At 39.0% G+C, this 12896-nt stretch overlaps 1 protein-coding gene and 1 long non-coding RNA gene across 8 annotated transcripts in view; one reads left to right on the forward strand and one right to left on the reverse strand.

The window, feature by feature from the left end:
• CNOT2 (CCR4-NOT transcription complex subunit 2) overlaps positions 1-12896 on the reverse strand; it is a 56748-nt gene that overhangs the window by 24089 nt on the left and 19763 nt on the right. For 3 of the 7 annotated variants that reach the window (XM_083463610.1, XM_083463605.1, XM_083463606.1), the window contains exon 2: positions 3192-3261. The exons of 2 other annotated variants lie outside the window; for them this stretch is intronic. The gene's annotated coding sequence lies outside the window, so the exon portion shown is untranslated. 2 more of the 7 variants (XM_083463607.1, XM_083463609.1) reach the window with 2 other exon arrangements.
• The window catches only part of LOC310687984, a 159575-nt gene continuing 154857 nt past the window's right edge, over positions 8179-12896 (forward strand). Inside the window, exons 1-2 of the long non-coding RNA XR_014516710.1 lie at positions 8179-9168; positions 9397-10781. This is a non-coding gene — a long non-coding RNA (uncharacterized lncRNA). The remainder of the gene's footprint in view (positions 9169-9396; positions 10782-12896) is intronic.

The following is a 12896-nucleotide window of genomic DNA, read 5'->3' on the forward strand; positions in this document are numbered from 1 at the left end:
AGAAAGAATGTTATTTGCCAACTTACTCCCTTCTCATTATAACACTACCCTACCCTACTATTACTACCATTGCATTGCCCTCACTAAAGAAAAAGGGGGGGGCAGAAACTGCCAGCAGAAAGACATAAATCAGTACCCATAGCAGATTTAAGTTTGATCTTGTTCCTCAGAAAAGTTTGCGCTGTACCTTTGGTGCAGGGAGTAAGGAGGCCCAAGCAAGCCTCACCTGCGATATATTGCCAGGTGAAGGCACCATCATGCTCTGCCCCTCAAACCGGTTCTGGGCAACGTATCGATACATCACCCAGGCCTGGATAGCTCAGTTGGTTAGAGTGTGGTGCTAATAATGCCAAGACTGCAGGTTTGATTCCCATATGGGGCAGCTGCATAGTCCTGCATTGCAAGGGGTTGGACTAAGATGATCCTCAGGGTCCCTTCCAACTCTATGATCCGATAATGCCAAGGTTGCCTAGTAAACATAAGGAACTTTCATGGAATGTTTCCCCATTTGCACATCAACTATAGAGACAATGATAGTCCACCCATCTCCTGAGCAGAGTTGCCATATTTAGCCAAAGGAAAATATACCGTATTTTTTGCACCATAACGCTCACTTTTTTCCTCCTAGAAAGTAAGGGGAAATGTCTGTGTGTGTTATGGAGGAAATGCCTACGGGCGGCATGCCTACGGATTTTCCTCCTCTAAAAACTACGTGCGTGTTATGGTCGGGTCGGGTGCGTGTTATAGAGCGAAAAATACGGTAATTTCCTCCTTTTTGGAGCAGGGAGTGGAGCAATAATAGCATTGTCATTTCACACATGTTACGCTAATGCCTGCTCTCTTTGAAGAATCTTCCATTAGGCATGATTTTTACCTTCCTAGTCTCAGTCTCAAAGATCAAAGTACTTTCTTCCTCCAGTGATAATTAGTTCTAGCCTCCTAGTTTTCCTATACTGTATTCGTCTATGGCTGTTTTTAAAGGATTTAAATTGTAAGATTTTCTTAAATTCAAAGAACTATAAATCTTTACTCATTCCACCAAAACTAAGAAATTGTGGTAATTCCTCACCCATACTCCATCTACCGATGGCTACTTCTTAACAAGCACAGCTTTTGAAATAGGTATTATTAGCAATAACTTATACTGGAGTCTATTCACAAGTATAAACGAGATATATGAACCTACTTCTGGAATTCTTGGAAAAACTAGGTCTGTCCCACAAGCCAGTGTGGTTTAGGCACTCTCATCATTTTTATTTTCATCACAAGAATTGCCTCCATGTGCACTCCCACAAGGGAAGAAAGAGTGAAACCTGAAGCATCTCTAAGTGGCAAGGGAAAACATTAACTTGAGTACCCTTCCCCAGTCAAGACAAGGGATTTGCATTCCCAAGTATAGGCATACAAATAGCCACATGGCTGTGGTAACAGCAGCTAAGAGAAAGATGTTGTCATAATGGGGTAGTTAGTATATGATCTGTTCAACAGAAGTTTACATCTTGTCTGAGAAGTAATAAAAGGGCAGAACAGATTTTGTAAGAATAACAAGCTCTTTAAGGGAAGGCAAAAATCATATTCAGATTTTAGATATCTAGTGTTTAAGGTTACGAACTGTAAGACTCCTCTTTGAAGATATTTAATTCAAATCATGTCTGATTAATTATAGATTGGAGCTGGGAGGGCGGGCGGGAATTCTGTACATTTCCTCCAAACAGCTTAACATTTGCTTCTGACACCAAACAATTTGGCATTTTTGCTTTCCCTCAAGTTTGCTCAGGGTACTGTCCTTAGTACATGATGCAGACTCTTAGGAATTTGAAATATTTTTCCTCCGAGGGAGAGTCTTCTCATCAAAACTTTGCTCTCTTATACTTATAAAAGGGAGGTCTACCACCTACAACTCTCTGAAGACATTTTCCTGAATAACTCTTTAATCAAAGATATTAGGACATAGCTTTAAAATATTCCAATAGTGGTGGCATACGGTGTACCACTTCCGAAAGAGATCAAAGGAGATATGCAGGTACATATGGAAGCGATTTCCCTCAAGTATGCAGAACTCATGAGGTTTTGAACTTGCTGGGATTCAATGCAGCTCTGTGGCAATCATTCCAGCACAACAAGCTTTTCAACTTGCCAGATGGAACATCTCCCCCCCCCCTCCTGTTCGCATATTGTCCTTCTGGTTCTCCCAGCCCCACCAGAGCCCAATTTGGGTAATACACAGGGGACGGGGAAGGGAGAAATCCCTGCTGCCCTAGCAAAAGTCTTCACTGAATCCTGCTCTAAGTCTTCAATCCTATGCATGCTTATCAGGAAGTAAGCAAGCACAGTGGGATTTACTCCTGTGTAAACAATACAAGAGGGTTCTTAAGGCTGAACAGGTTTTCCATTACAATATGTTAGCACAAATACCAGACAGTTATCCCAATCTCAAAGAAGGAACACATGTGCATCAATCAGAGCTTCGTGTGGAAAGCCCCTTCCAAAAATCTTAAAATCCAGCTGTTCAACTGCTTGGCTGGAACAGGATGGAAAAGCAAGGAACTGAAAACAATTGCCTACTCCTACTTCCAAACAGCTGAGCAGTGCTTTTCCCTGAAGAGTTATGTGAATGCAGTCTCAAATGTTGGATCAGTGAGAGGAACTGAATAAACACTTTAATATTAAGGTTCAAATAAATACATTGAATAAACATACCTTTTAACAAATGGCCCAATGGGCACTCAAGGTGGCTTTAAAAATGCCAATGACAAAACCACTAAAATAATGTACAAAAATGTACACAGGGTACACTTCAGTTATGACTAAGTAAAACGGTAATTCAACCACAACAAAGTGTTACCAACTCAGTTTAAAAGCAGCAATTTGCCTTATTAGAACTATAATATTGGAAGCAAACTTCCCATTTGGACATTTCCCCCCTCCCAAGTATTCCAAAATGTTTTCTCAAGAAAAACATTCACCTTACAAACCCTCCACAATACTGAATTGCCATTATATGCAAAGTTCAACAAAAATAAATTAAAATAAAAGATTGCAAAATTGCCTACAAACATCCAGGTTACTTTTCCATCCGGGACTGGATCAAATATTTATCAGTGAAAAGCTTTATTTATTATCTGTTTACAAACATTACTAGAAAATCTTTCCTAGAAAACCTAACACACACTAAGAAAATATCTACCTACCTAAAAACTGTACTTTTGCCCATTAACTTTTTTGTGTCTGTTGAAGCAAGCAAGCTTTGATGGACACTTCCTGTAAATGAAGTAGATTAAGTTATTAGAAAAGTTGAGGGAATCAACAACTTTAGCAAACACAACAGGTTTTATTTCACTATAAAATGAAAAATCATATTGTAAAGTCAAAGGCTAATTTATATGTTACTTACAGAACTGAAAGGATCTTCAAAAGCATTGACCTTGCCATTATGAAATGTGGTACAACATAAACAATATATGAATTATTTAACGGCAAGGTATTATTGCCAATGTTAATTAATGTTTTACAGGATTAAAAAAGGGGTATCAAAAATTAGCTACAAGTCTTCTACTTATATGCTCCTTATTTACTTACTGGGAGCATACCAAATACATTGACCAGGTCAAGGGTCCACCGAGTCCAGAACACTGTCTCCAACTGTATCCAACCAAGTGCCAATACAAATCTCAAGCATGGGCATGGATGGAGGTGGTATTCTGGGTTTGTTTTTGTTTTTTAGTGTGCCAGATGGTAACCAAAACAACCACTACCCAGCCACTGAAATATTGCCAGTTAATATGGGCATCAGTGTTAGCAACTGAGATATGAAAGCTAGGAACTAAATGGCACCTTAAACCTAGGTTATAGGTGCCACAAAGGACTGTCTAGGCACACTTTTTTATAACAAGAATACAAAGTCGAAAATGAATTAACTGCAGCCTGCTCCTCATAAACTGGTAAAATCACATAGTCCAGTCCTCATCTGAAGGCTGCAAAAAAATATTAAAAAAATACTTCCCCTGCCCGCCCCCCTAATATTCTTATGAGGGTCCCTTCTTCAATCTTCAGAATGGCTGGCAGTGGGGAGGCAGAAAAAGGTTCCTTCCAGCAGTGGCAGTTTAAATCTGAAATCTTAGACGCAGCACTGAGCCCAGAGCTCAGAAGCTGCTCGCATTAATGAAATTCCCTGTTGCAAAATGCGCCTAGAACAATGAATTTGTCTCATCTTAGTATGTTCAGAAGTGTAAGTTAGAACTAGAATTAATGGGAGGAGTAGAGAAAGACTGGGAAAACGAAGAAAAAGTGAGAGGAAGTGGAATATACAAGAAACCAAGAAAGGAGAGGAAGGGAAGTCCATCAATGATTGTATTTTTAAATGTAATATATTATGTAATATGTAATTCTTTTTCCTTTTCTTTTTTACTTTCAGGTTTTTTTCTTCTGTTGAAATGAATCAGAAACACAACAACAACAACAACAACAACAACAACAACAACAACAACAACAACAACAAATGTCTAATCTCCTTTTAAAGCCATCCAAGTTGGTCACCATCACTACCTCCCATGGAAGCAAATTCCATGGCATAGTTTAACTATGCGCTGTGTGGAGTAGTACTTTCTTTTGTCTCCTTCACACAGCACATAAATAAACAGTGGAACTCATTCCCACAGTAGTCACTTCTGTTTATAAATCAACTAAAAGGCACGCAGATACTGTCAAGTTGCTTTTTGTGAACTGGAAAGTACTACGTTGATATAGATGTAAATGTTACTGAAACACATTAAAATGTTATGCAGTATTTTACAGTTATAATTTAGTTTCCCACTGGTTGTTTTTTCCTTTGCCTCCCTAAATTTTGAAGACTGTGGATACAGAAGAGTGTTCCATGACCGCTTGTTTGCCTCATGAGCTTCTCCTCAATAGGGCCAGTCCATAAGAATAAAATGTTAAGGTGAAATGTACTCTTAATGCAACAATTCAAGGAAATTACTACTTTCTCTAGCACATGAAAAGAACTCTGACTCAGTACAGTTGCTAAAGGGCTGAGCCTTCCTTTATGATAAGCAAGTGACCCAGATTCACTTCCTTTAATCTGTCCTTCTCTAACAGCATACAGAGGGCATAACACATCATAGGCAGCCCAGGAATATGGATCTTAACAGGATACAGAGAGAAGCCACAAACAATGTGTAAAATCTAACTGAAAAAAGGGCATGCTTTGATGCTATGCATGCATCTTCACTTAGACGGATGCCCCATTAAATTCAAAGGGCCTTATTCTCTGTTAAGTGCGCATAGGGATTGAGGCCTCAATAGCAGTTACTTTATACACTAAAGTGTATGAGCTTTAAACTAAAAAAGTTGTTAAGCTGCAGTCTTTCATTTCAAGCCACTTGTGCAGAACTGGTCAAGGGTGCTAAAGGAGTTTCATCAATGTAGCTATCCTTAAAGGCCAAGAGCAGCTCCATCCTCAGTCCCCTTCTTGCAATACAGTCATACCTCGGGTTGAAGTAGCTTCAGCATAAGTATTTTCGGGTTGCATGCTGCGGCAACCCAGAAGTAACATTGAGCGCGTTACTTCTGGGTTTTGCTGCTCGCGCATGCGCAGATGGTCAAAATGACGTCACACGCATACGCAGAAGCGGTGAATCGCGACCCGTGCACGCGCAGACGCGGGTTACGTTCGCTTCTGGATGCGAGCAGGGCTCTGGAACAGATCCCGTTCGCATCCAGAGGTAGCACTGTATACATACATATGATGCAAGGTGGGGCTCCCTCAGCTGTAACAGCAGGAGTTTGCTTAAAGCAGCAGTTCCATATATAGTCCCAGTCCAATACTACAAAAATAAGAAATACAAAAAAGGGCGGGGGGAGAATTCAAACCATCTCTTACATTTAAGAACTCTTTGTTCTTTCTATGGCTACTGCAGAGACAAAAACTGCCATTCATTATATGGCTTCCTTAACCCCACTGTTTTAAGGACAGGAAACGAGAAGTGGGATCGTTCATTAATTTAGCAGCACCTGCATTTCCAAGGGGAAGGAGAAAGAGTGAGACATTGGCACCGCACGGATTTGCCCCCACATCATTTTTTTTTCCCACCATACCCATGCAGGAGGTAACTGCTGGGAATGATGGGCTATGACAGTCAGAGCAGCCAGCTACAGAAAGAATGACAAGCAAACCATGGATTGCAAACTACAGATTGTGCCCAAGCCAGATAAAAACTAATGAAATAAGGAAACAAAAGACTTGACTCCATTACAGTTTAATGACTGCATTTTCAATTAATTAGAAACTTTTATTATTGAAGACTGTTTTTATGTTGTACCGTTTGTAAACGGCCTTTTAAGACCGCATACTGAGATAAAGAATAGATTATAGAGAAATATTACAGTAACTCAAGTTTATTTTTAAAACCTCTCTTTAGCTTGATAGTACATCTCTCAAAAAAGTCAAAAGGTACACAAACCACACTACAAAATACAGCAAAGCTATAACGTTACGTAAGTTCTGTTCTATCATTGCTTATTTTCTCTAATGAGTTCTGGTAACTATTAAAACTGAGCCACCTACACAACAGACAGCGGTTCCATCACTTATTTCTTATCATTTTCCCACACCCAGGAATTATAGATGGTATATATTTGCATTTATAAACACAGAATATGCTATAAAATGGGGATATTAAAATATAGCAAAACAAGTATTAGAAATTGAGATATGAAAACTAGGAGCTAAATCGCACCTTAAACAGAGGTTATGGGCACAACAACGTAATGTCTAGTCTCGCTTTTTTATAACAAGAATACACAGCTGAAAATGAATGAACTGCAGCTAAAATATTATGTTCATTTTCCACATAGTCTAGTCCTGCCCCTGCCCACTCCCCTAATATTCCTAACAGAATCTCTTCTCCAGTCTTCAAAGAGTAGCAGCTGGAAGTGGGAAGGCAGAAAAATGTCCTCCTTTCCTACCACTCTGCAGTTTTAATCTGAAATCTTAGGTGCAGTACTGTACCCAGAGCTCAGAAGCTGCTTGCACTAATGAAATTCCCTGTCACAAAGTGCACCTAAAACAATGGGAGTTTCGAACACTGAGCAAAACACTGCCGAGCATGGCTACCGAGGAAATTTTTATTCTGAAACCCAGGAATTTGAAAGATTTTAATCCCAGTGCAGGGCTCAAATAAGAAAGTGAAATATTTTTCCAACGCTGGAAATACAAAACTGAGCAATATGAAAATACAATTCAGAGTTTAGCTTTAGTAGAAATGCTTTAAGGAATTATGTATAAATAAGTTTTAAGTTTTAAGCTTTAGGGCCTTTTAATGGTAAGATAAGGTTAAAATAAATTAAGGTAAATTAATGACAGACTATAGTGAAAGATGGAAAGGATTTGCTGAGATAATTAATAACTAGAATACAAAAAAGGGAGGCGTGAGGAGGTCGATGAAACAAGTTAATGAAAGATAAAGATTTGGGAATATCGGATTTGGTTTTTAAATTTTTTGTCTGCTTTTGTTTTTGGTTTTGTTGTATTGTGTGTTTTGTTTTTTCCCTTTTTTACTTTTTATTGACTTATATTGTTGAATTCCTTTTTTAATTCTTTTTTATTTTTTTGATGTATTGTAACTTTTTATTGTCTCTTTTTTCGCTTTTTTGTAATTGTTAAACTTTTAATAAATATCATTAAAAAAATACAATTCAGAGTTCAATGACAACATCTTTTCCTATCTTCATTTTTTTTAAATAATATTTACTAAAGTTTCACAAAAAATAAAGAATTTCAAAATTTAAACATATGAAGAACTTCAAAAATAAAAGCATACAGGAACAAAACATATAAAAAATACACAGTAACAAACCATTAGCAAAAGAAAGGGAGGGGGAAAAGAAAAGAAAGAAAAGAAAAACCAAAAAACATAACAAAGAATAAATTAATATTTTCATCTCTTATAGTTCATTCACTAGTTTCTTGACCTCCTCACACCTCCCATTTTGTATTCCAGTTCAAATATTAAATTCAGCAAATCCTTACCCTCTAGCATTTATCCTTTATCAATCCCCATTTACATTTTCTTAAAAATCTTTTTACCAATACCACTTCTTTTCAATCAACATCATTTTAACATTCCTTAATTTTACAATGCTTCTGCAAATAGTCTTTAAATTTATTCCAGTATCTTTTCCTATCTTTAAACTCTGGATATCTCGTGTCCCCCATCCATCAGGAATGAAATAATCTCTATATTCAAGACCATAGCCTTCTCTCAGCAAAATTACCTATGTGATCTAACATCAGCATTTGTTTTTGTGAACCAACTGTCTTTTAAATTGCTCCCTACTGGATCCAGCATCCTGCATCCCATTTCCCACAGTTGCCAGGCAGATGCTTTTGGCAAACTCCCAAGCAGGACATAAAGACCACAGTCCTCTCAATTAACACAGAAGAATGCACTAATGGATGGGGATAGGATGATAAGGCACCATTTTTAGCCAGCTAGGAAAAGCCTGGGCCATGAGCTTACACAGCTCCAACTCTTGTCTCTCTCTACTTCCATGCAGGCAGGGGTGAAAGAATTGAAACTAGTATGGACATGCCACATACAGAAATGAAGCACTGCTCAACACAAGAAGATGCCTGAAGTCTCTCACATATAACTAAACACTTGAATGAACACATACAATTTTTGTACACAACATCGGGCTTTTTTTAGAAAAGTTGTTGAGTTTTGTTGAGCCCCCACTCAATGAAGCTTTTGAGCTTTTTTTATATAATGAAAATCACCCAAAAAATCAACACTTGCGATATAGACTGCCATACACCTGGGTTTTTAATCGGCCATAGGAAATTCTGCCTGGACGAATTTCGACAGACTGGCTGTTTTTGACAGACGGATCCCAGATATGTCCAGGAAATTCCAGACGTATGGCAGCCCTATGTGGCTTATACTGAGCAAAGGAAAGCAGGGGCACCCTGCCACGCTCCACCCCCTCCAGCGCATCACTTTCCCCCTTCCAAGATTATAGGACACTCCTTGTTTCAGAATGTGACCACCCAACACATGGAGGGCAGAAAAGAATAAAAGTGTTGCACTGGAGTGGGATGGAGTTTGGCAGCATGCCCCTCCTCTTCCTTGCACAATGACAAAAACCTGAAATACAGTGGTACCTCAGGTTAAGTACTTAATTTGTTCCGGAGGTCCGTTCTTAACCTGAAACTGTTGTTAATCTGAAGCACCACTTTAGCTAATGGAGCCTCCCGCTGCTGCCACACCGCTGCTGAACGATTTCTGCTCTCATCCTGAAGCAAAGTTCTTAACCTGAAACACTATTTCTGGGTTAGCGGAGTCTGTAACCTGAAGCGGCTGTAACCCGAGGTACCACTGTATACGATGTTTGCAGAAATCTATGCAACTTGTTCACGTACAAACCCCCTTTATAAAAAAAAAAAAGGATTTAGACCCAGAATGCAATATGGCAAAATATTCTATGCTAGAGATGGTATTTGAATGTGTTATTTTGACAACTTTTTATTATGTTAGGCTGCATCAAGTGGAAGTGGAAGGATCAGACAATTATTTCATTTATTTGAAAATGAACTTTTCACACCCAGGTAACTTTTCTGAATTGGCTTTTCACATCCAGGATAGCAACAAGAGGAAATCAATTACATTCCAGAGGAAGGCATTTACTCCTACCTGGGCAGGTTAGAATATGCGAACCAAATCAAATAAATGAAATAAAGAAAGGAGTAATAGTTACTCAACTCACATGCAGCACATATAAAAAACAATATTCAATATTTTCATTTTTTAATTTTCCACCCTGAGATGACCCAAGGTGGCTTAAGTATGTTGCAAAGTCATTGGTTACAATAGGTGATCCGTGAGAAAGAATTTTAACACGGATTTCTGATCAGCTTTTGGAATAGCTAAACTCATTTGAAAAGCTGCCTATGTGGCTAGAATCAGCAAGCAAGCTTAAAATAATCAACCTAGAAGGAGTATTTGTGGCTTGCCATTGCCTTCGCTGTCAACTTGCCACTCAGGGGGCCAATGGGAAGACAAACTAGAGAAAATTGTATTGTTATTCTGACACAATTAATAATGTAATGTAATGTAGCAATCCCAATAGAACATTAGGACATCAAAATGTGTTAAATTATAAAAAGGGGTGGATGGGAAACTGCTTTCCGGATTTCTCTCCCATTACTACAAAATCTGGATGAATCAATTTGTGCTGATACTAAATTAAATACAAATAATATAGCAGATTTCAGAATAAACATTTTAACTGATGCTGCAGCAAAGTTATGAAACAATTTCTACCGTGGCTCCCTACAGCAATAAAAGAAATGAAGTACAACTAACAGTCAATTCAAATTCTGATGAAAATAGAATTTTAGGACTGCCACTTAAGAACAGAATAGTCTGCATCAACAACAATTTTGTCTAGTTCATTAACAAGAGATATTATTTCCTTGTTAAACATGCCAAAGATTCATCCTAACACTGCTTTTTAAATTCATTTTTTGCATGACTGTCTTATCATATGTACATTCCCCAAAGAGAGAAACCTACAGAAGACTCTTAAGCTGGTAGCCTCCTACACTTGAAAGAAGCCTCTCACTGCCTTTGAGGGTCTTCAAAACACAGCACAAAGTGAGTTCTTCACTTACCGTACCTTTGCAGGCAGAAACACCTGCAAATCCCAGTGCAAGTTCAGAAGTGAACCTGAGCTCCCCTCAAAGTCATCTGTGAATGCCAGAGGATATGGGCTGGGGCAGGGTACACAATGTTAGTTATGGCCCCCTTCACTTTTTTCCCTAAACTAAAAAAAACAAACCCAAATGCTGTAGCTCTTTCCTTAGAGGATAGTTGCTCCACACACACACACACCCCAATAATTCTGATGGCCCTTTTCTAGCTCTGTATTATTCTTTTCAAGATGCAGCAACTAGACCTATTTACAGTATTCCAACTGTGGTTGCACCATATATTTTTATAAAGGAATTGCAATATTGCCAGTTTTATTTTCCACCCCTTTCCTAATGATCCTCAGCCATAGACTTTGTCTTTTTCACAAATGCTGAAAAAGAGGGCCAACTGTTTCCTTGAGCTATCTATGACAAGATCAGGATCCCTTTCACTGTGAGTGAAAGCCGCAACACTTACACTTTACACTTATTTGACTGAACCACAATTACCATTTAAATACCAATTCACCCAGCTTAGAGTGAACCTTTTGGAATGCCTTGAAATCCCTTTTATTTTATCACCCCAAATGACTTGGTGTCACCAGCAAAGCTGTCTACCTCCCTGCTCACCTCCAGGTAATTTATCAACAAGTTAAAGGGGTCCCAACACAAATCCTTGAGGACATCACTTTTTACATCTCTCCATTGTGATAATTGTCCATTTCTCCTTCCTCTCTGCTTGCTGTTCTTTGGCCATTTGTCAATCCCTAAAGAGGCCTGTTAAAATAATTTTCACCCCACTTTATATATTGTATTAATCTCACGTAGATCATTTATATATAAGATCAAAGCAAGGATGCATATACAGAAAGGATCCAGGCATTTCCACGAAAAGGCACATTCACTATAGAGTACTAATATTCAAAAGAAATACTGTTAACTCAGTGATGTGTTCACTGAACACCTGGCGTTTCTACCAGTGGCTTCTCAAATTACAATTAAACAAGCTATATTGTGTCCGTTCCTTTTGACTACAACATAATGGGTCACAGAAGGTACAGTAGACATGTGAGGAAATAGATGTGGCAATAGATTCAATGAAACAGTGTCACCTTTCCTTCCCCCTCTGTCTCCACTGAGATATATTAATAAAAGTATGAGATTTCTATTAATAAGGCCACAAAAGTTGCTGGCCTTCAAAAAAAGGTCTGCCTGCTCTCAGCAGGCTGAGAACTCTGTCCTGCAGCCTAATCCATTTTAATGCCGGACACAGAGGAGGGGACTTCTCCAGCTCACTACTTTCTGAGCTGAGCATGAAGAAGGGACCAGGCACTTCTTCCCTCCTCCACCAGCCTGCTCACTCAGCTGAATGGATTCCTGGTTACCTATGGCTTCCAAGTTAGTGATTAAAGACAAGTCTGAGCTAGTGGACTGCAAAGTTATAAAGCAAAACAAGCTCTAGGAAGGATTCTCTCTAAAATAAAATGAAAAGGGAGCACTGAATGCTAGCAAGCAGTGCATTCTGAGCTACGATGGAACCCTATGTTATAGGGGACAGAAATCACATTACAGTGGTACCTCGGGTTACATATGCTTCAGGTTACATACGCTTCAGGTTACAGACTCCGCTAACCCAGAAATAGCGCTTCAGGTTAAGAACTTTGCTTCAGGATGAGAACAGAAATCGTGCTCCGGCGGCGCGGCAGCAGCAGGAGGCCCCATTATTAGCTAAAGTGGTGCTTCAGGTTAAGAACAGTTTCAGGTTAAGTACGGACCTCCGGAATGAATTAAGTACTTAACCCGAGGTACCACTGTATTAACCAGTCAGGAAAATAGTTCATCTGGTTAGTACAGATGTTGGTTGATGACAGACACCTCCATCTTCAGCTTTCTTAAGCAGGTCAGCAGAAAAGCTTATTTACTGCATTTATCTCCTACCTATTGCTCTAAGGACATTGTTCACACACACCCTCATCAGTTAATGCCTACGACGACCCTGCAAGGCAGGTGAAGAGGTTGCGATCAACTCTAAGGTCACCTTGTGAGCTTCATGACTGAGTAGGGATTTGAACCCTGATCTCCCAGGTCCTAGTCCAACACTCCAACCACTAAACCACCCTGGCTTCCTACTGTCCTTCTGCTATGGGGCAGTTCTATAAATTGAATTGGTTAATCAATATGGGGAAAACAAAATGTACCTTAGAGA

This window comes from Podarcis liolepis, assembly GCF_965112155.1.
Source record: "Podarcis liolepis genome assembly, chromosome: 10".
NCBI classification, from domain to species: Eukaryota; Metazoa; Chordata; class Lepidosauria; order Squamata; family Lacertidae; genus Podarcis; species Podarcis liolepis.